This window comes from Fundulus heteroclitus, unplaced genomic scaffold (assembly GCF_011125445.2).
Source record: "Fundulus heteroclitus isolate FHET01 unplaced genomic scaffold, MU-UCD_Fhet_4.1 scaffold_839, whole genome shotgun sequence".
In the NCBI taxonomy this organism is placed as follows: domain Eukaryota; kingdom Metazoa; phylum Chordata; class Actinopteri; order Cyprinodontiformes; family Fundulidae; genus Fundulus; species Fundulus heteroclitus.
This window is the reverse complement of record NW_023397295.1, coordinates 4,234-25,502: the sequence shown is the minus strand read 5'-3', so window position 1 is coordinate 25,502 and position 21,269 is coordinate 4,234. Positions and strand designations below refer to the sequence as shown.

The 21,269-nt window shown below is 42.3% G+C and overlaps 1 long non-coding RNA gene across 1 annotated transcript; it reads left to right on the top strand.

Moving 5' to 3' along the window:
* The first annotated feature begins 18,524 nt into the window (after positions 1–18,524).
* Positions 18,525–19,831, top strand: LOC118562238. Its single transcript, XR_004930529.1, has 2 exons — positions 18,525–18,634; positions 18,710–19,831. It is a non-coding gene; the product is annotated as an uncharacterized LOC118562238 (long non-coding RNA).
* The last annotated feature ends 1,438 nt before the right edge of the window (positions 19,832–21,269 follow it).

The following is a 21,269-nucleotide window of genomic DNA, read 5'->3' as shown; positions in this document are numbered from 1 at the left end:
TAAGAAGTCTTTCAGAGCAGAATGTATCGGTGCTCCCTGGATCCAGAAAGGCGTATGTTTTAATGATCTTAGTTCCCTTTGAACTTTTCACTTTCACAGGCAGGATGGGAAGAATCCCTTTATGGTGGCCAGCCCCAGTATGACCACAAGTAGAGGAGGTTTTACAGCCCTTTGCTGCCTGATCAAACTCTTTCTGATGGGTTTTTTCCTTCTGTCCAATGTGCAAAATGCTGGGATGTTTTTGGTTAAAGTGTTTGCAAGCGATGCGCTTATCACAGTTCTTGCTTAAATGTCCTGTATCCAAGCAACCAAAACATAAACCTTTGTCTTTTAGAAAGTCTAGCTTTTCCCTGTGTGACCTCCCTTCTAATTGTCGACATTGTTCCAATACATGACCATCCCGTGTACAATACAGACAGGATAAATAATTAGATTTGTCAGCAATAGTTACTTCATTTTTAGAGAAGGCACGTTACTGTCATCTTTAACAGAAACATGGGTGACAAAGCTGTTTCTTTTAAACTGTGACTTTATTTGAGGTTTGCTAGGTGTTATGATTGCCCTAGCAGGTTGTAAGTCCTGTATATCTCCAAAAACCGGATCTGAGATTATTCTAATCTGGTGTTCAATAAAAGCAACAATATCTGTGAAACATGGTCTTTGACTAGTTCTCTCCAAAATCTCATTTGCTTTTGTTCTCCGTTTTTCTCTTAGTTTAAAAGGAAACTTCTGAACCAAGATTTTCATGTTAGCTGGCAGGCTTAACTCATCCAAATAGACCAGTTCATTGTTATTGTTTTGATGCGGGTTTTTTGCGCATGCGCGCCGGACTGGTTGGCAAAAGACGAACACAATGGCGGACGCAAACAGAGAAACTGACGAGTTCTCCACGTATTTTTCTTCTTTAGATAACGTATCACAAGATCGTTTTAAGAGTAAGTTGATGGTTGATGGTATCAGATTGCCAGATCCACACAGCAAAAGCCTGAAGGGACGGAGCGAGTCTGTGAAATGCTGCCAAGGGTTCCGTACGGCGACATACAGCTGCCTTATAAACACGCAGGCCAGTACACACGAGAGAGCATGAAAGCCATGAAACCACTGGACGGCTACAATTATTTTATATCGGGAAAAAGGCCCCAGCGACGCAATGAGGGATTAAGCGGCCAGAAAATGGATGGATGGATGTTGTTCACACGTTTGTGCAATAGCACAAAGCGGCGTCGCACACAGACCGCGTCTCAGCAGAGAAGAAGACCGGCCCGGTATGTTGTTTACTACCGATTATTTTGGTGTTTTTGTCTTGTTAAAATGGGTGGGGGTGTCAGCGCCATTGCAGCGTAAACACAGAAGTACTAGCGACCGTGAACGGGGGCGTAATGGAGCCGGAGGAGCGGCTGCTACAGCAGCAGCAGCCGCTCCTCCGGCCCGTGTAGCGATCGCCACCTCCCCTCCGCCGCTATTTAAGTAGAACAATGACTAGAGCAGAATTAAGTTGTATTTACCGGAGATGAAGTGTACTATGATGGCTCCCCCAGTCCATTGGGAGTGTCTGCCTGCTCTCTTTTCATTGAAAATATCCATTTCTTTCTTCCTCCTTCGGTAAACGACAGAAATGTACATCCAACGATTTGGAATGCCTTTCTGTGCAACCGGGAGCACAACAAGTCGTAGGCATTGCTTAGATTCCAAAAATAAACAAACTAAAAGTACGCTCTAAATCACTCGTTTTGTCATGTAGTAGACAAGAGCAGCTCTGTTTTTTGCCAACCACAGTGCCCGGATGTAGCACTGATGTCACGCGTGAACTACCCTATACTGCAGTTCCTCCATTGCATTGCAGCATTCACGAAGAAATAGTCCAAATGCCTTTAATGCTTTAGCATCTTCAACTTTAATGTTAGGCCAACCAGTGACCTTTTCCATGTAGGCTGCAGTAATATTAAATTCATTGCCAAAATGTTCTTTGAGGAGTTGCTTGGCCACCACATATCCTCTTTCGGCCGTCATGTGAAGGCAGCTACGTACGAGGTCTCTTGGTTGCCCCTTGGTGTACTGTTCCAGGTAGTACAAGCAGTCTCCTTTACAACTGCTCTTTGCTTCCACACAATGTTCAAAGGCTTTCATAAAGGAGTTAAACTGTAAAGGATCTCCGTCGTAGATGGGAATTTCTCTGTGTGGCAGTAACTGGCTTGTTTGCATTTGAACCAGAAGAGCTGTTATATCATTCTGTTGTTTCAGCAAATTGTAAAGGTCTCCAGCAGGTTGATTTTGATTTGATGGAAACAGACTGTTCTGAGTGGTAACATTGAGATCGGATAAAATAACAGAAGCTTTAGAAGTTGGGAAAGCAGGGGGAGCCATTTTTGACACCAAAGTATTGCAAACAGTGTCATCCACTTGAGGTGGAATATGTCTTTTATTGGCTGTACTTAGATCCAACTCAACCTCTTTATCCAACAGCAGTCCGGCATCTTCTTGAAGGTTCTTTGCAGGTTTGGTAACCACCTGTGAAGCTTGTGAAAGGAGTAAAGTAGGTTTGATCTTGGGTCTAGCACCTTTTCTAACATATGAATCCATTCCATCAGAATGCTTAGATGTAATGCTGCCTTTAGTGCTGCCCTCTAGCACCATTAGCTTGGCATTAGCAGCAGCTATTTTAATGTCCATCTCAAGTTGTTCCTTTCTTTTCTTTAACAGGTATTTGTGCTCCTCCAGTGCATGCTTCTCCTTTAAAGCAGCTGCACATGCCAACAGTGCAGCCCTTTCTGCTTCCGCTTTTATTTGTTCAGAATGCGTTGAAGATTTGCTGGTTGTTATTGAAGAACCCCTTTGGATCCTGCGTTATGCTCCCCCATGCATGGTCCTCTGTTCCTCGGATCCTTGATGGAGATGAGCGGCTGAGATCTCGCGAGAGCTGTGCGTAAGTAAAATGGAGGCGTTCATGTAATTCAAATCAAACAAGCTAAGGTAAGAACGAACCAATAACTGAAAATAATACAAAGTTAAAGCCCAAACATTTACAACTGTCTTATTTTTTACGAGGGAACAAACTGGACGAAGAGACCGTGACGAGCCTGGAGTGCTACCTGGACGAGTGTTTTGATAGCATCGTGATGGGGAAGGCCCAGAAGCCTACGGCTGCTAGCACACCGTCACTTAAGCGCACTCGTTCTAATTCCACCAGTACGTCATCTTCATCCACTCTGTCTCCCGACAGGAACTTCAGTGACATCTTGGAATCCATCGACAAGAAGCTTACCAGCCTTGACGAGCGTCTCGCCTTGGTAGAGGTTCTACATAAGGAGTTTCAGTCTCTGAGAGAATCGGTGGAGTTTAGCCAAGCCCAGCTAACAGCTATGGCCGTCGAGAATGACGCACTGAGAGGGAAGGTTACGGAGCTGACGGAAGGGATTATCCAGCTTTCCGGCGAAAATAAGAAACTGAAGGAATCCATTCTGGACATACAGTCGCGAAGTATGAGATATAATCTCGTCTTTGCAGGCATCCAGGAGCAGCAGGGAGAGATAGCAGAAGAAACGGTCCGGAACTTTCTCCAGCAGAAGCTAAAAATCCCAGCGGATCAGGTAAAAAACATCACTTTTCATCGAGTCCACCGGCTCGGAGGTAAGAAACCCGACAAAACCCGTCCTCGCCCGATCATAGCTAAATTTGAGCATTATAAACAAAAAGAATTTGTTAGAAGTTGCGGCAGGGAACTGAGAGGGACAGACTTTAGTGTTAATGATCAGTTTCCTAAGGAAATCCTAGATCGCAGGCGAGTGCTGTTCCCAATCAGGAAGAAATACATGATGGACGGCGTTAAAGCCACCATATCGGTTGACAGACTTTATATTAATGGACAGTTGTTCAGGGATCAGAAGATCACCCCTTGGCTTTATTAGTTACACCACAGGTGGACTTAAAGCATGTTTCAATGACTTAAAATAAATTAATAAAATAAATAAATAAATAAAACGCACAGATCGGTACACAGTGATAAATTAAATACACGCACAGCTCAAGAGCACGTTGGTATGGTTGTTGTTCAGGGTTGGGTACACAAGGCACGGGCTATGGTTTATCCCTTTTCACACTCTCTTACTCTTTGCACTTTTTAATTTTTTTGTGTATTTCTATCTTATTTGTCTGCTTCTTTCCTGATCATCAGTCAATCACAAGCACATCATATGATGCTACCTGGGTCTATGTATAACTATTTTCTCAAGGGCATGCACCTTCTAACTTCTCACTCACATCTATGGCGAATGTAAAGTTTGTGACATGGAATGTGCATGGGGCTGGCACCTGAGAGAAAAAAATGAAGATCATTAACCAGCTTACTAGATTAAAGGCAGATGTTGTCTTATTGCAAGAAACCCACAAATCAGCTACAAATGCAAGTGAGCTTAATTCACCTGAGTTCCCTAATGTGTTTGCGGCCTGCTATAACTCTAGACAGAGAGGTGTAGCAATCTTAATCCACAAAAACGTTAGTTTTAAAATATTAGATAAAACTATAGATCCTGAAGGTAGATACATAATAATTAAAATAGCTATCCATAACCAGAAGCTATGTATTGTCAGTATATATGGTCCAAATGTTGGTGGAAAAGCAGTGATGAGAGGTAAAATAATTTCTTTCTCATCTCATAAAAAGAAAAAAGAAAACAAAAACATTCAGGAATTAGAAGAAAAACTTAAGTTACTAGAATCATCTCAAGAAGAAGGAAAGTTAGGTAAGATCCGTGAAGTAAAATTAGAACTAAACCACTATATTGAAAAGCAAAATAGATTTCTAATACAAAGACTCCGAATAGAACATTTTGAACATGGCAATCAGTCAGGAAGCTTTCTAGCTAATCAGCTTAAAATAAATAAGGAGAAAACTACTATATTTGCAGTTACAGATTCAACTGGTAATACAGTAAGTGAACCAGAGTGTATAAATAATACCTTCCGCGATTTCTACAAATCTTTATACACACCACAGATAAATCCATCAGAGAAGGATATTAAGCAATTTCTGGATAAAATTACACTTCCTAAATTATCAGATAACCAAAGAATGACACTGGATTCCCCGCTGACAACAGCTGAAACCCAGGAAGCTCTTAAAAGCATGCCTAATAAAAAGGCTCCAGGTCCAGATGGATTCCCCACTGAGTTTTATAAAGAGTTCTGGAGTATTCTAGCCCCAATGTTCCACAGAATGTTGCAGGAAATACAGGAAAAAGGTAGATTTCCAGCTAATATGAACTCTGCCACCATCAGCCTTCTGCTCAAGCCAGACAAAGATCCTGTGTTGCCGACTAGTTATCGTCCCATATCCTTAATTAATGTGGATTTTAAGATAATCTGTAAAGCTTTTGCAAAAAGATTAGACAAAGTAACTCCTCTCATAATACATCCAGATCAAACTGGTTTCATCAGAGGAAGGCAGTCATCCACAAATACACGCCGATTACTTAATTTAATTGATTATTCCTACAGTAAAAACATTAAAACCAATATATTGTCTTTAGACGCAGAAAAAGCATTTGATAGAGTAAATTGGAAATTTTTATTCGCTACTCTTCATAAATTCGGTTTTGGCGATTTATTCATAAACTGGTTAAAAATTCTATACAGTTATCCAACAGCCTGTGTCAGGACAAATAATCAAATATCTTCCAGTTTTTGTCTACAGAGGGGCACCAGGCAAGGATGCCCTCTTTCTCCATCACTTTTTGCCATCTTTATAGAACCTCTAGCAGCAACAATCAGACAAACAAAAGCTGTAAAAGGTATAAAATGCATGAAAATAGAACACAAGATTAGTCTGTACGCGGATGATGTATTACTTTATCTCCAGCATTCAAATAATTCTCTTTTACAAGTAATTAGAATACTAGAATCTTTCTCTAAAGTATCAGATTACTCGTTAAACTGGTCTAAATCTACGGTACTGTCAATTAATTGCTCTCTCGAAAACTCCCTAGATTTACAAATGCAATCAGGAAATATTAAATATTTAGGTATTACTGTGTCGAATAAATTAACGGATTTACTGAAACTTAACCATGCCCCACTTTTAAACAGGATAGAAGAGGACCTTGAAAGATGCAAATCGCTTCCAATCACACTTATGGGTAGGGTAGCTTCAATAAAAATGATGGTCCTACCTATAATTAATTATTGATTTTCAATGGTCCCCAATAAACCATCATCTGACTAGTTTAAATCTCTAGACTCTGCCATTTCTAAACTTCTTTGGAAAGATAAACCCCCACGTATTAGCTTAAAGACAATACAGAAGACTAAAGACAGGGGAGGATTAGATCTGCCTAACTTCCATAACTATTACTTAGCAAATAGGCTACAATACATCTCTAAATGGATAAAAAATTGTCTTTTAGATGAGCCTTGGTTAGATATAGAACGATATAGAACAGGAAATGTGCAATAATATCATGATTTCAGATCTGCCGTTTATTAGTTCAAATATAAAATGGCATACATGCTTCAAAAATATCAACATTAGTTCTACTCTGACAGCATGGTGGGAGTTCCTTAAAATGACAAAGTCATCCCTTATCCCATGCAGTCGTACACCTATCTGGAATAACCCTGATATCCTACAAAATAATAAAATGATAAACTTTACATACTGGAAGAATAAAGGTATTAAATATCTGGAACATCTACTTGACGGAACCGAGTTCATCAATTTTGCTAAACTAAATATGCAATATGGCATTAGTAAATATAAATTCTTGGAATATGAACAACTTAAATCTATAATTAAAAATAAATATAAGCATATTAATGGTGGTTTACAAGTCCCAACTAATATATTAGAGTTCCTAGATTTAACCCCCCCCCCCCAAACTACTGTCTAAATCATACAGGACACTGACTAAAATAGATGATTCGATATCTCTTCCTATAATGAAGTGGGAAAAGGATTTATCAGGCACCTTTGAACAAAATTTCTGGGCTCAGACATGTCTAAGAACTTTCAAATTGATTAGAAACACCAACTTACAACTAATACAATACAAAATCCTTCACAGAGTACACTACACAGGACAAAGATTATTCAAGATGGGTCTGGCACAATCTAATATCTGTCCACACTGCATAGGCAATCATCCTGATAATTATATTCATGCGTTATGGTTATGCACACCAGTCCAGAAGTTCTGGACACAGATATGTAAGGACTTATCAAAGTGCTTGAGCTGTAAAATTACACCTTCCCCATCAGTTTGCTTGCTCTGTAATTTTGAGGAAAGTCCTCTGAAAAAAGAAATAGTTTACATGGTTTTTACTGCTTTATGTATCGCAAAGAAAACTATCCTCATGAATTGGAAAAGTAAACAAAATCTCAGTATCAATCAGTATAGAGATCTTTTGTTGGATCATATTAATCTAGAGACAGCATCTGCTTCCACATCTGATTGGTCTCTTTGGGCTCCTCTGATCAACACCATCACTTAGTGGAATAGGGGGCGGTGGGTTGCTTCCTGCAGGGCGCAGTGGCTGGATGGAGGGGTTCCTGGGGCCCTGGGGGCACTTGGAGTAGGGCGCCTGGTGGATCCGGCTCCGGGGTCTGTTGCCCCCATCTGGGAGGAGCTTGGGAGGCCTACGGGTGGCCTACAGCAGCCGCTTGCGGCGCTCTTTGGGAGCTGCGTGTTGACGGACGTGGGTTACTGACCTGGTAGCTGTGCTCCCGCTGGGTGGGGCCGGGGTGGGTCTGGGGTCCCTGGGGCGCGCCGCCCTCGGGCGGGGGCCCCGGCGGTGCCTCGGGGTTCCGGTTCCAGGGGGTGTGCCGCTTTTGGTGTGGGCCGGCGCGCGCCCGGGTGTCCGCCCCTGCACGGGGCCTCTGGTGCACTGGGGGGCCTCGGGGCCCGTTGAGCTGGTAGGGGGGCATGGTCATTAACATCTCTGGGCAGATGCTCTTCTCCTTCATTGGATAGGCACTCTGCCAGTGGGGGGAGGGGGAAAGGAGGGGGAGTAGGGACCTACCCAGCCTGGATGTCTACTGTCGAATGTATGGTGAGTTGTTTGAACGTTAGTGTTGGGGAGGGATTAAATCTACGGGTAGGGGGGGTGGACGTTCTGGTGGGCTTGTGTCCGGCCCCCTGTCCCGGTCCTGGTCCGTGTCGTCTTCCGGTGCGGGTTTCGCTTGGGGGGTGGGGTTTGGGATGGCTCGTGTGGGCCGGCTGGCCAGGGTCCCCCCCTCTTATTTATTTATTATATTATTATTATTATTTATTTATTTAGTTAGTTTTTTTGGTGGGGGGGGGGGGGGAAGCCAGTAGGCTTGGTGGGTGGGCTGGGGGGGGTTGAGGTGTTGGTCCTGGTGGGTGGTTGGCTGGCGGGCCCTGCGGCCTCTCCCTGGCCCCCGGGCTACGGTGGTGCCGCTGGCGAGGCCCCCTTCTCTGGGTGGGGCTTTCGGGGAGCGGGGGTGCCTATTGGAGTCAGTAGGGGAGCTGGCTCCCTGGGTTGGCTTCCCAGTCATTTACTCCCCATCCCCGGACTCCTCCCTCTGCCTGCTCCATCACGCCGGCACACATGTAGGTCCTGGGGGAAGGGGCGTTACTGGAGGTTGCCACTTTCTGGTGACGCCCCTCTCCCCAATTTTATCATGCATCTTAGACACTTTCACTTAAAACATTTTTCACATCGCACACTCTGGTCCGCGTCTGGTCCGGGGCCAGGGCCGGGGGTCGGGCACAAGCAGTCGTATAGTCGATTTGGGGTGGCCCCCCCCCCTCTGGTCAGTGTTGGATGTGAGTGTTATGTGGGAATGTGTGTACAGCGTCTTTTTCTTTTTTTTTCTCTCTCTGTGTGTGGTGAGTGGGGCACAAGGGAGGGATGGTGTGAATGAGTTTTCCATATTTTTTTTTTTTTTCTCCAGGTATGGGTGTGGTCCGCTCCCTCTCCCAAGAATATCTCAAGTCTCCGCTAAGTGCGGAGCCCATCCCCCCACATCCTGCCCTCCTCCACTTCGTTGGCGGGCGCCTTGGCCCTCTGGCGCATTGGTTGGCTTCAGGTTTGGGGCGGGTTCCCGGGCGTGCGCCGGCCCACTCCCGGCGGCCCCTTCGCGGGGCCTGGCCCCCAGGGGGGCGGCCGGGGCCCCCGTTGCGGGGGCGGGGCGCCCCTGGGGCCTCTGGCCCTCAGGGCCCATGGCTGGGACCACTTCAGCGGGGCTAGCTGCCGGCGGAGCCCACGGGCTCGTCCCCGCGGCTCTTGAGGGCGTCGGCATTGCGGTGGCTGGGGGATTTCCTCGGGGTCGTCTCTGCTCCTTCCTTGGGGGGGGGGGGTTGCAGATATCCTGTGTCGGCCCCTCCTGGGCGACCTGCTTTAGGGACCCCTTTGGGAGTCCGGGGTTACGGGTCCCCTGACGCCTGCCTCTGTGCTCGGGGAAGGTGGGTCTTCGGTTCTCCACAATCACTATCAAGCTATTTCTGGATAATTTTCACCTAAACTAGTGTACTCTCACATCTCCCACAGGTGCTGGGTCCCAGGTATTAAGTGTTCACTTATATACAGTAATCTTATAAGTTATTTATTTATTTATTTATGTTCTTTCACTTTCTTTTTTCAAGTATCACATTACACATGTCAGCTTACATAATAATATATATGATTTAGCAATGGCATCTAGGTGTTATTCGATTGTATCTGTTGCTTTATGTCTGTTGGTTGTGCTGTTCTTTTTGTGTCTCTTTCCAGGTGATGGAGCAGACAAAGAAGGTTTTATCATTCTCTCCTTTTTATCTCCTCTTTCTTTCAATTCTACTCTTTTTTTCTTTTCTTTCACTTTTTGTTCTTCCTTTACTCTCCCATTGTCATGTCCATATAATTTGAAATTCTCCTTGCAGGAATCATAGCTATTTACAAGCATAAATCAAGTGGAGCACTATGGCGAAAGCTGTACGCTCCACTTGTAAAAGCAAAATCTGTCGAGCTCCATCTGGCATTGAGACATCAATTCCTATTGCCATTTTGCAGGACACTGGGAAAAAAAAAAAAAAAAAAAAAAAAGAAGAACCCCTTTGACTCCTATTTTTTCTAAAACACCTTAAGGAAACATTCGAAACGCTGTCATGAGGTTCAATCTGTGGCTCCTCCTCCACCATGGTCATATCACCACTGGCAGTCTTTGGCTCAGCTTCATTATTATTTTTACTCTCATTTTCTTTAATACCATCAGGCACACCGGCTGAACAACCTTGAGCCTCAGCCAACCATTTATGAGTAGCAGCAACAAAATCATGAACATTCAACATTTTAGCTTGAAACCACATGTCATGTTTCTGTGCTTCATCCACAGGCAATAATCCCAACAAACCTTGGTGTACCTTTTGTGCTTCTTCAGACAAACCCAAAAATCTTTTAAATTCCACCTTAATGTCATTCACACACCCTTTGTCATTTTTTAACACTGTAATAGTTTGTTTTAATTTTGTGAGCTTATTTAACTTTGTTTTTCTTTCACTTTCCAAGTTACTGATTTTCACCAACAAAGCTTTGGCTGTTAATTTCACCTGTCTTTTTTCAGTCTCCCATTGAGGATTTTCCTCTTTACCCACAATGTTACTTTGACCCTCCTTCTGCCATTATGGCCAACAGTTTATAGCTTATTTATTTGTTTATAGAGAGCTCTCTATTTGTTTAAGCAGTTTTCAGTCTGCTACCAATGCATTGGATTTAAGGTTGGATTTTTGTGTGCACACATAATACTAATGGCTATTCATAGATATCAGCGCTGACTCACATACCCCAATGGTGCGTTGGCCGGCATTGATGATCTGCGTCCTGATGTCCGCTGCTCCGAATCTCAGTGGCTCCAATAGCTCGATCCATGCAGCTCCGCTCCCATCGTCCGGTATCGATTACTCCTGTGCAGCTTCGGATTTCCTTTCGCTCCTCTGCGGTTCTGGTTCGGACGTCAGGTGTCCCGATCGCTCCTCTGCGGTTCTGGTTCCGATGTCAGGTGTCCAATCGCTCCTTTGCGCTCACTTTGACCGGCGGCTCCAATAGCTGCTTCGGCTTTGCGGCTTCTTAACACCACAATGCAGAAGGATCGGTGGATCTTACAAACGAGGCAGTTTTCTACCTAAATGTAACAGCTAAAATCCTCTATTTTAGGCTACTGGTAGTTGTTTCTGGAAGGCGTTGGATTTACGTGCGCTTGATTAAGATTTGCCAGGCCGATCTTCAGTTTGACTTAATAGAAAGTCGTTTATTATCAGAACAATGTCCATTTTCTTATTGTTTCCATTTAGATCCACAAACATTCCACTTCAATCCAAAACCAAGCACAGTAGAAAACTGTTGCCTCTTCCCATTAACAACACCTGAACACAATCATGGTTGACCTTAAATAACCCCATCCCCCATCAGACACTCAGAACTCAAAATGAAATACGCCTCCTGGTGGCGATAAACACAGGAAAGGAAAAATGGATCCTACAATTCCCTTGTCACCTCTTGAATCCAATTTGCTGTGGTCATGTCTGTACGCATAGCATTCAGATCCAAAGACCCACATTTTTGAGAGGTCTGGCTTCTTTCCTGTTAACAGGAAGTATGGGGTATTTTGTGTCCTGTCATTAAAGCACCTGTTTCGAATGTGTGCTGCAGTTTGGACGGCGTAAGGCCAGAGTGTTTTTGGTAATTCCTTCTCTAGTAGAAGGCACCTTCCCATTTCAAAAATGGTACGCCATTGTCTCTCGGCTGTACCATTCTGATGCGGGGAGTAAGGCGATGATGTCTCATGTCTTATTCCTCTCTCTCGCAGTAGTGACTGGAATTCATTGCCTGTGTACTCTGTGCCGCTATCTGACCTGATGCATTTAACTGTACCATAAGGTGCTGTGTCTGCAAGGAATTTTTCTGTGGCTACAGTAGTGTCGCTTTTATTCTTAAGGAAGTAAACAGACACGGCACCAGAATAATCATCTGTGAACGACACTTCGTGCGATATTGGTTCAGTAGGGCCGGCTAGATCTGTGTGTACAAGCTCTAGAATTTTTGTAGCTTTTGAATCAAGTTTCCTGTTCCTGGTGTTTGTAAATTTTCCCTCAGTGCATACATTGCAGTCTAGCTTGGCATTACCAGTAATTTTCATACCATCTACCACTCCAGGTAATTTCAACACATCATCAATATTGCAGTGCCCCATTATCTCATGCCATGTTTTAACATCACAAGTTAGGTTGGCTTTGTCTGGGGACATCATATCATTAACAGAGGCACTGACATTATGTTTGAGTTGGTTTACCGTTTTCAGATAGTACAGCCGTTCATGCACTTCAATGTTGAACACTCGTCCATCTCTGTTGATCAGTTTATTCTGTCCCTCTTTGAAGATCACCTTGGCCCCGTCATTGGTAGCTGCTTGCACAGAGATGATGCTCTGGGGGTATGTTGGTATGAACAGGGCCTTCTTCAGAGTGACTGTGACGCTTCTTCCTCGCACGTCCTGCAGCAGCACTTCTGCGTCTCCTCTTCTTAATACGACGTTGTTCATTCTCGTTCCATCCGCCAGTTCCATGTAGTGAGAGCTTGGGTTGAAGCCCTCTTCAAATCGTGTGAAACAGTTCATGTCTGTTAGGATGTGAGAGGTTGCTCCACAGTCCACCATCAGCCCAAGTTTCTTGATTTTTTCTGGGAAGGTTGTGTGACTGACAGTAAACACAAAAGTCCGTTGTTCTTCGTCAGGTTTTTGTCTTTCAGCAGGGTGTTTTGCGTCATCTTTCTGTTGGTCTCTATTTCTGCACGTTTCGTCGTTGTGTGTAGAACTCCTATGGTAACAGCACCAATTGCCACGGTCCTGTCTTTCTGCTGTTTGCTTCACCTCATCTTTAAATTTCTCCCTTCTTTTGCACGTCTCGTCACTGTGTGTTGAACTTTTGTGGTAGCTGCACCACTTCGACGCCCCCCTTTGTCGGCAGTCGCGAGCTACGTGACCTCGGTTTCCACACCCGTAGCAGGTGACTGTTGAGATGTCCACTTTCATCACGTCAGCTTTGGTTTTACTGTCAAACTTTTCTGTTTCTTCGTAGCTTCTTAGGTTGCTTTTGAACTGTGTGAATGTGATTTCTCCAGTACTCTGTGCTGTATGAATGGGAAACGGTTTGTATGATTCTGGCAAGCCTTTTAAAATCATTGCTATAATTAGTCCATCACTGATAACTTCTTTTGTGTTCCTCAGAGAAGTCACAGCTTTCTCGGCTCTGATAATGTAGTCTGTCACCTTCTCGTTGTCAGTTTTCTTTAAAGACATTAATTCCGTGTACAGGGCTATGATTCTGGGCTTACCCTGGCTGGCATAATGATCTTGCAGTATCTGTAGAGCCTTTCTGCCGTCATCTGTGGCATCGTGCATGACGAGAGATAAACTCTTGTCGTCAAGAAATTGAATCAGTTCAGCGTAGCATTCTTCATTCTTTTCTCTGTCGACGTTATCTTCTTTGGACAGTATTGTGTCTTTCAAACCTAGCATTCTTAAGTGTCCAAGGAATTTTACTTCCCACAGGTCGTATTTGTTTTCGTCTCCGTCGAAAACTAACCTTTCCCATTTTCCTCCTATCGATTTGGCGCTTCTGGGCCCATAGCCTGTTGGGTTTTCTTGACTTTGTTCTTCTCTTTCCATTTCAATTAGTAGGATATTTTCTTCATCCATGAATCAATAAAGATGGCGGCAAACATTACTGAGGTTTCCTTTGAGTTGAAGTGTATTTATTTTTCTTCATGTAAAATAACTTTTCAATACAAGGTAGCGGCAGCCATTGTACAGCGTTCCACGTTCACTTAACAACAACGGAAGTTTCGTACAAAAATAAAAGTCCATTTCCTGTAGCGTCCTTATGTGTCACAATAAAGTGCTTGATATGATACAAATATATCACACACAAGTGGAGACATTGCATGGCCGCATAATGGCTGGGAAGGACAATAATAAAATAACTATAAATAATATTCACATGAGAACACAACTTAACAACAACATTAATGGTATTTCATTGCGGCAGCAGCTCCACATACACCAGTTACGTCACGTTTGCTTTGCTGCTTTTGGATCCAAGTAAATTTGCAGCTTTGAAGTTGCTACAGTCCTGATCAATGGAGAAAACAGAGGTCGTCAGTCAAGCTATTATAACTGGAACAAAATCCAGATTATCTCACAGAAACTCAGGATCCCAACACTTAACATCTGCAAATGCAGAAATCAGTTTGTTCTCTATCAGAAACATAATTTAGAGGCAATGAGGACTGATGACACAGGAATGACAGGAGAAATATGACAATATTTTCTCCCTTCAGTTGGTTTGGAGCCATCAGGATGTGACAGGAGATCTTCTTCTCCATCTTCATCATCCTCACAAACATGCTGCTACCATCAAGGCCTCTGTCACACTTCTTCCAGAGCTCCTTTTTCTCACAAGGCCAAAGTTGGCATCCATTGTCACCATCATGGTGCCATCAGTCTGAAACAGAAACAATCACTGATGAATTTCTGATTTGTCAGCACATTTTCTACTGAGATAATAAAGAACTTGGACGACATCTAAGAGAATATTCAGCATGAGCCTTGCATGAGGCTTTAATAGAAATCCTTTCTAAGAAATCTGCTCTGCAGTTTCTATCATGATGTCCAACCTTTGGACCTGCTGGGCCTGCTGTCCCATCATCACATTGGTCCCAAAGAGCCGCTAAGGTTCTTGGTCAGGAGTAGTAGTGACCAAACTGGGAAATGGATTCTCCACCAGGGCTCTGTAGAGAACGTTAACCTCTGGTAAAAACAGCAGGAGGATTTAAAAAGGTGGATTTAGTGTTGGGCCGTTACGCAGGTTTTTAAGTTATTTAATGTTTATTAAATAACCCTCTATCTGTTATTGTCTGGAGTGAAAATACTTTAAAATGTCCATCATTGTAACATGACTTCAGTTTCCCCAAGTTAGTGCACATAGCTGAATATTTTTATTATTATAATATAAACATGTGAAATTTGAAAATTTCTTACTAAAAATATGTAATTAAAAAAACTTGAATATTTATAAATAATTATAATTATATAATTCTAATCGGGTCAGTTATAAGTATATTTAACAAATGTTGAATATTGTGAAACAGTTCTATTTTATCTGTCACTCGTTCCAGAAAGTGGAACTCATAGATTTGTTACACAGAGGGAAATATTTCAAGCCTTTATTTATTGTATTTTTAAAATTCTGGTTTACAAACAATGAAAACCTAAAATTCAGTTTCATAAAATTAGAATACTGTAAAAGCGTTAAATAATGAAAACTCCTGGTGTCCCACCCTAATCAGCTAATTAACTCCAAACACCTGCAGCGGTTTCCTGAGCCTCTAAATGCTCTCAGTCTGGGTCAGTAGGCGACACCATCATGGGGAAGACTGCTGACTGGACAGAGGTCCAGAAGACGCTCACTGACACCCCCCACAAGGAGGGCAAGACACAAAAGGTCATTGCTGAAGAAGCTGCTGCTTCACACAGTTCTGGATCCAAGGATTCCTAGAAAGTTGAGTGGAAGGAAGAAGTGTGGTAGGAAAAGGTGCAGCAGCAGCAGCAGGGAGAAGCGCAGCCTTGAGAGGATTGAAGCAGAATCCATCCAAGAATCTGGGAGCTTCATAAGGAGTGGACTGAGGCTGGAGTCGGTGCATCAGGAGCCGCCACACACAGACGGATCCTCCACATGGGCTACAAACGTCTGAGCTGGACTGAGGAGAGAAACAGCTGGACTGTTGCTCAGTGTCTGAAGTCCTCTGTTCTGATGGAAGGAACGTTTGCACTGAAGTGGAATAAATCTATATAATATATGAGTTTCATTTTCTAAAATGAGTGTTATTATACTTTTTCATGATATTCTAATTATTTCAGATGTACCTGAAAATACTACAGTCCTCATTATTTAATTTACTGATATTACCAATCTTATCATATCTGACTATTTTATTGTTTACCATCTAATGACCACAATATTTGAAATATTCAGTCTTTTTACTGAAACATCTTTCATTTAAAAATAATTCCTGTGAGAAAATGTATAATTAGAATTGTGTAAAATAAAATATACTAAAATATACTTCTCTAAGTATTGCAGATGTACCTGAAAATACTACAGTACAAGTTTTTTTAATAAACTACTGATATTATCCATCTAATCAAGTGGATAAGTCAACACTGACAGTAATTCACAGACATATTTTATATACCAGACACAGAATGAATAATTTCTGATATTGTTGAGATCTTTGGTTGTAAATGACTTTTTTCCATCACCTCCATGAGAGTCAAATTGTTCTTCCACCTTAACGTGTTGCTAAATCCCTCAACAGAGACCTGGCGCTCTGCAGAGAAATGATGAAACAGCTGGAGAAGAGCGACTGAAAAGGCTGAGGCTTCTCCGCTGTGGCGGGCCAAAGCCCAGACTTTAACTAGGACCAAGCCTCGGCTTCACATGTACAAAAGGAAACTCTACAGCTGCACAGCTGGCCTAAAAAAGTCACTGCAGATTTTCACAATCCTCCTAATATCAGTGGCGCCGGATTGATTTTGAAGGTGTGTGTGGAGGGCAGTAGGATGTTTCATCACCTTGCACTCTATCAGTAGGCAGCTTTACTGTAAAGGCACACGTGCTGTTAGGATTCTGCTGTGTTTGGTTCCTTGTGTGAGTGAGAGTTCCTGTTTCAGAGAAGATCTCTGCTGGAGAGTCCCGTCAGCTCTGGATCCTGCACACCTGGAGCAAATCTCCTGATCAGGCTGACTGGGGCTTAAAAGGAGCTGCAGGATCATCACTCTTCGCCGGATGATTACCTATGATGGTGTTCCCAGACACTTCTCCAGTCTTAGTGGCTTTTCTGGGGGAATTTCTGCATTTCTGATCTTGGTCTCAGGATTGTTCCTTCCTGTGTTTCAGACTCTTTGTGATGATCGCTGCTTACCTTCAGGTTGCTCTCAAAGAAGACTTGTGTGCTGCCGTTGCAGCTTTGTGGTGTCCTCAGTCTCCTTTACCTGTCTGCCCGCTCTCCAGCCTGTTGCTCACCCCCAAGAAAGCAACCTTAGCGGAAGTGACTGTGGTTCTCTGGGACCCTGGAGCATTCCCTCTCCACCAACACTGAATCCTAACTCCCTCCCCGCTCTTACCAACTACAGCAGAGTCAGTCCTCTCCTCCTGTCATTTTCTGCCCCCTTACGGACTCTTAACTCATCTCTCTCCTCTGTAGACCAACCCGAAGCGCATTCTGGAAATGCTGAGCTCACCTTGGTGGATTTGACTCCTTTAGTGAATCTTTGGAAATAAACCTTCTTCACTTTAACTGCTCTCTGTGTCATTCTGCATGTGGGTCAGGAAATTGCCTCAAAACATGAAACCTGCTCATTGTTTTCATGTAGTAATGTTCACCTGGAGCCTTTTAATCATCAAAATAAGTCCAAAGGTAACTTAGAAAAATCTTTTTAAAATGGAGATGATGTAACAAAGTGCAGAGCTCAGGAATATGAAGTTGCTCCTTTTTCCACAGAAAGGAGTGGAAAGGTATTTCTCTGTGTTCATCAGCGGTAAAGTGTGTTATTAGTGAAATAAATGGCTTCTCTCTGAACGTCGCTGTTCACCTGTCATTGTTATCCAGGTGATTTATTGAGAATGCTGATCATCAATAAAAGCAACTGATATCTAAATCCTGAGCAGGACAACAGGAAATAATCTCCACTGGTGCAAGAACACAGTTTGGCGCTGCGCTGCAGAAACCAACTTGGCCGGTCTTCTAACACTGGAGATGGTGAGGAAAGAAAACCATTCAGTGGGTCTGCAGCTGGACGGCTGCTACCCTACATGATTTTACTGATTTAAAGAGTCTGAGCAGAATTATTTACTTTGTATTGATTTTTTCCCTTTTATGACCAAAACTGTTAAGAAATTAATATTAGAAATAGTCTTTTGTGGCTAAACCTACACATGTCCTTAGTAACATTTAATTACTGAATTTACTTTTCTGCTGACTGAGGCTTTTTCCATGAGCTTACTGTGACTGTGTGCGGTGAAGCTAACTAAAAATAAAAACTGACTTTTAAGCTGTTAAATGTGGTTGAAAGGTTTTCCAGAGAGCAGAAATGAAGCGAATGTTGTGGCTTCAGCTGCTCCTCTGGATGTCACAGACACAGCGCCCCAACCTGGGAATGGCAGTCCTCCTTCTCACCAGCATCACGCAGACTTGATCACGCAGATCAGGGTTAGGAGTTAAGCTGTGGGTTAGGATTTAACCCGTGTGTGAAGGCTTAGCACTTTTCTTCCTTTTGGAATGTGTTAGAAACAGTTACTTAGGAAAAGTAACCTGATTACTGATTATTCCTTTGAAAAGTAACTAAGTTACAAGACTGATTACTTAAATATAAAAGTAACTGAGTTAGATTACAAGTTACTTTATTATTTACTGTAACCCACATGGTTACCAGACCCATGTATGTAATTTAATAGAAAAAGAGAAAAAAAACTGCAGTTATTACCTCTTACCACATGGTGGCGCTTTGTATCAGGTCACCGCCAGTGAGCATAAACACTCACACTGATAGACCGAGCCGAGAGCAACACACCAGTTGAGCTAATTAGACTGAGTAAGAACATAAAGTCAAACTCATAAATTTACAATACATTTTCGTGTAGAGTGTTCATAAATCTTTCGTTATTAGGAGAGAGAATCTTATGAGCCTTGAGAGGAAGAGAGGAGCTGCTTCGACCACATATAAGCCCTCTGAACTCCGCTAAGAGTTGGGCTACGTGCTAGCATGTTAAGATGCTGGGCTTCGCTTATTAGCTTGTAGGAGTGAGGATGTTATTTGCTGAGGCAGTTTCATAAAACCAGTCGGAGTTATTATCCAATGTTTGACCCACCGTGGTACTGTGTATCATTGTGCTTTATGAAAAATAACTGAAAAGATGGCTATTTACAGTGCTAACGCTAATCGCGGGTAGCTTGCTATGCTAGCACAGGTAGCCTACAATGCTACTGTGTCATTAGACACAGAGAGAGATACAATTTGATGGTAAGATGCAAGAACATTGTTCTTATGTACTGTTTTTGTGTACATAATGTGATTTATTTCATTGTGGTTATTCAAATACTCATAATGATTAAAAAGAGTGAATGATAAAATGTATTCATGGTTAAAAAGGTTAAAAGACATAAAGTGTTCTAGTTAAAAAAGATAAATATTGATTCAAAAGCTGGTTATTGATACAAATACTGCTTTAAAAGACTGTGAAGTCCATTTGTGTTACGGATATAAGTTCTTAATGTATAATTGTGTTGAAGTAACACTAAAGTTTTGTACGCTATCATTTACAATGATTTGGTTAAGAAAATGCAGAGAATCAGAGTAAGAGTAGTGATGAATATAGTACTAATAGAAATTAGTTTCTGCACCATGTGTGTAGATTGGTTTTATATTTCTGCTGGATCAGGAATTGATCTACAGGAAGAATTCTGAGCCTTCCATGTTTCAGTGGCGACAGGAAAGGAGAACGGGATCAACTTCACAAGAACTGCAGACATCTTCCTACTTCTCTGATACAGATAAGCGCGCTCAATACGAACTAAAACCTACCCGGGTAGTAGAAGAGTAAATGAACAGACAACACATACACCACACAGAACAAAGCTTTTCTTCTGGCATCGAAGAAAAGGACACTTTTATTTTAACTTTTCTATTATATTTTTGTTTATCAAAGAGCTCTATTTTGTTGGTATTGTTTTAATTCTTTGTATTAAAAGAAATAATACTTGTTGAATGCAATAAATGATCATTGTTCAACTTCCACTCAGAGTCCAACTTTCTGAACCTAGAGAATGTGGTTTCTTCCTAACTTTGGGGTTAAAAGTGCTACATTACCTTTACAGCTGCCGGCAACGCCCCCACCACCTCACCATAAAGACCATAACCAGTTTAGCCAATACTCACTTTATTTGAAGCAAATTTTCATCAATAAAATTAACAACTTCTGAAATTTTAAGTTCAAATTAAGAACTTTAACTTAAAACTGAAGTCTTTGTTCATATATGTTTTTCAAAAATATATATGAACAAAGACTGTCCCTTTTGACTTGTCTCAAAAAATTGATCCTGATATATTAAACAGCTTACATTGTAAATGCAAAATTTGCCATTTATAATGAACATTGTTTACACTGTTTTTTAATCTAGCTATTATTAAACCTTACCAAGAGAACACCAAACATTTTATAAACACTGAACCTGTTATTTACAGCATTAGAGCAGCAAAGTGTGGTTCTACAAAAGAGCAACAGCTTATAACACCAAATGTAACCTCTATTGTCTGCATTTGTTTCTTTGTTTTATTTTTATTCTGTAATGGCTAGAAGTGAAACAGTGGAGTGGTGCCATTGAACCAGTGGTTGTAGCTCATTAACAGAAGTTTTTCAAACGTCTTATCAGAAAGTCTATTTCTCCTAGGCGTGAGCAGCAAACCTCCAAGACTGAAAAGCCGCTCCACAGGAGCACTTGATGGGGTTGGAGTGTTATACTTCAAGAAAATATTCTTTCTGTTTGAAAGCTGATGCAGAATGTGAAGGTCATATGCTGAGCTCAGGTAGTCCATGACTTCCTTTTCTGCAGAGTAGGTGTCATCCTCTGGCTCCACCTCAAAGGAGAAAAAGTCCATCTCACCTTGGCTGGCAGATGTGGAGGCCACACCTGGAGGACTCTGTGCAGCAGGAGCAGTTGTTAGAAGTTCTTTTACTAGATCCTTCCTACCTGCAGCTCTAAGCCATCCAAGTTTAAATTTTGGACAACTGGCAGCTGTGAGAAGATCATCTTTGTCATCCAGCACAGCAGCAAAACCAATATGGATAGCCTGAAAAATATAATAGATTCTGTATGTTTATGGCTATAAGGCCAAAAAGTAATTTCAATGTATTACTTGTACTGTGGGATCAGCATCATGGATCAAATTCTGTTTTAGGTTACTTATTAAAATTTGTATTCATTTTATCTTCTTATCCCAGAATTGCAATGCCACTGAATATTCTGTTCCATATTCATTAGCAGTGTAAGATGGAACATGCCTTCACTGTGGCATCTGGAAGGCCTGCAGTCATCCTGGAGAGGACATCTTTACCTGCCAGGGTCCTCTGCATCAGGACTTCAAGTGTGGCCAGTAAAGTCCCACATGGGCAGTCACCTTGCAGAATGTCTAGGGCTGCAGTCATAGGCTTCATGACAGAGCAGTATTC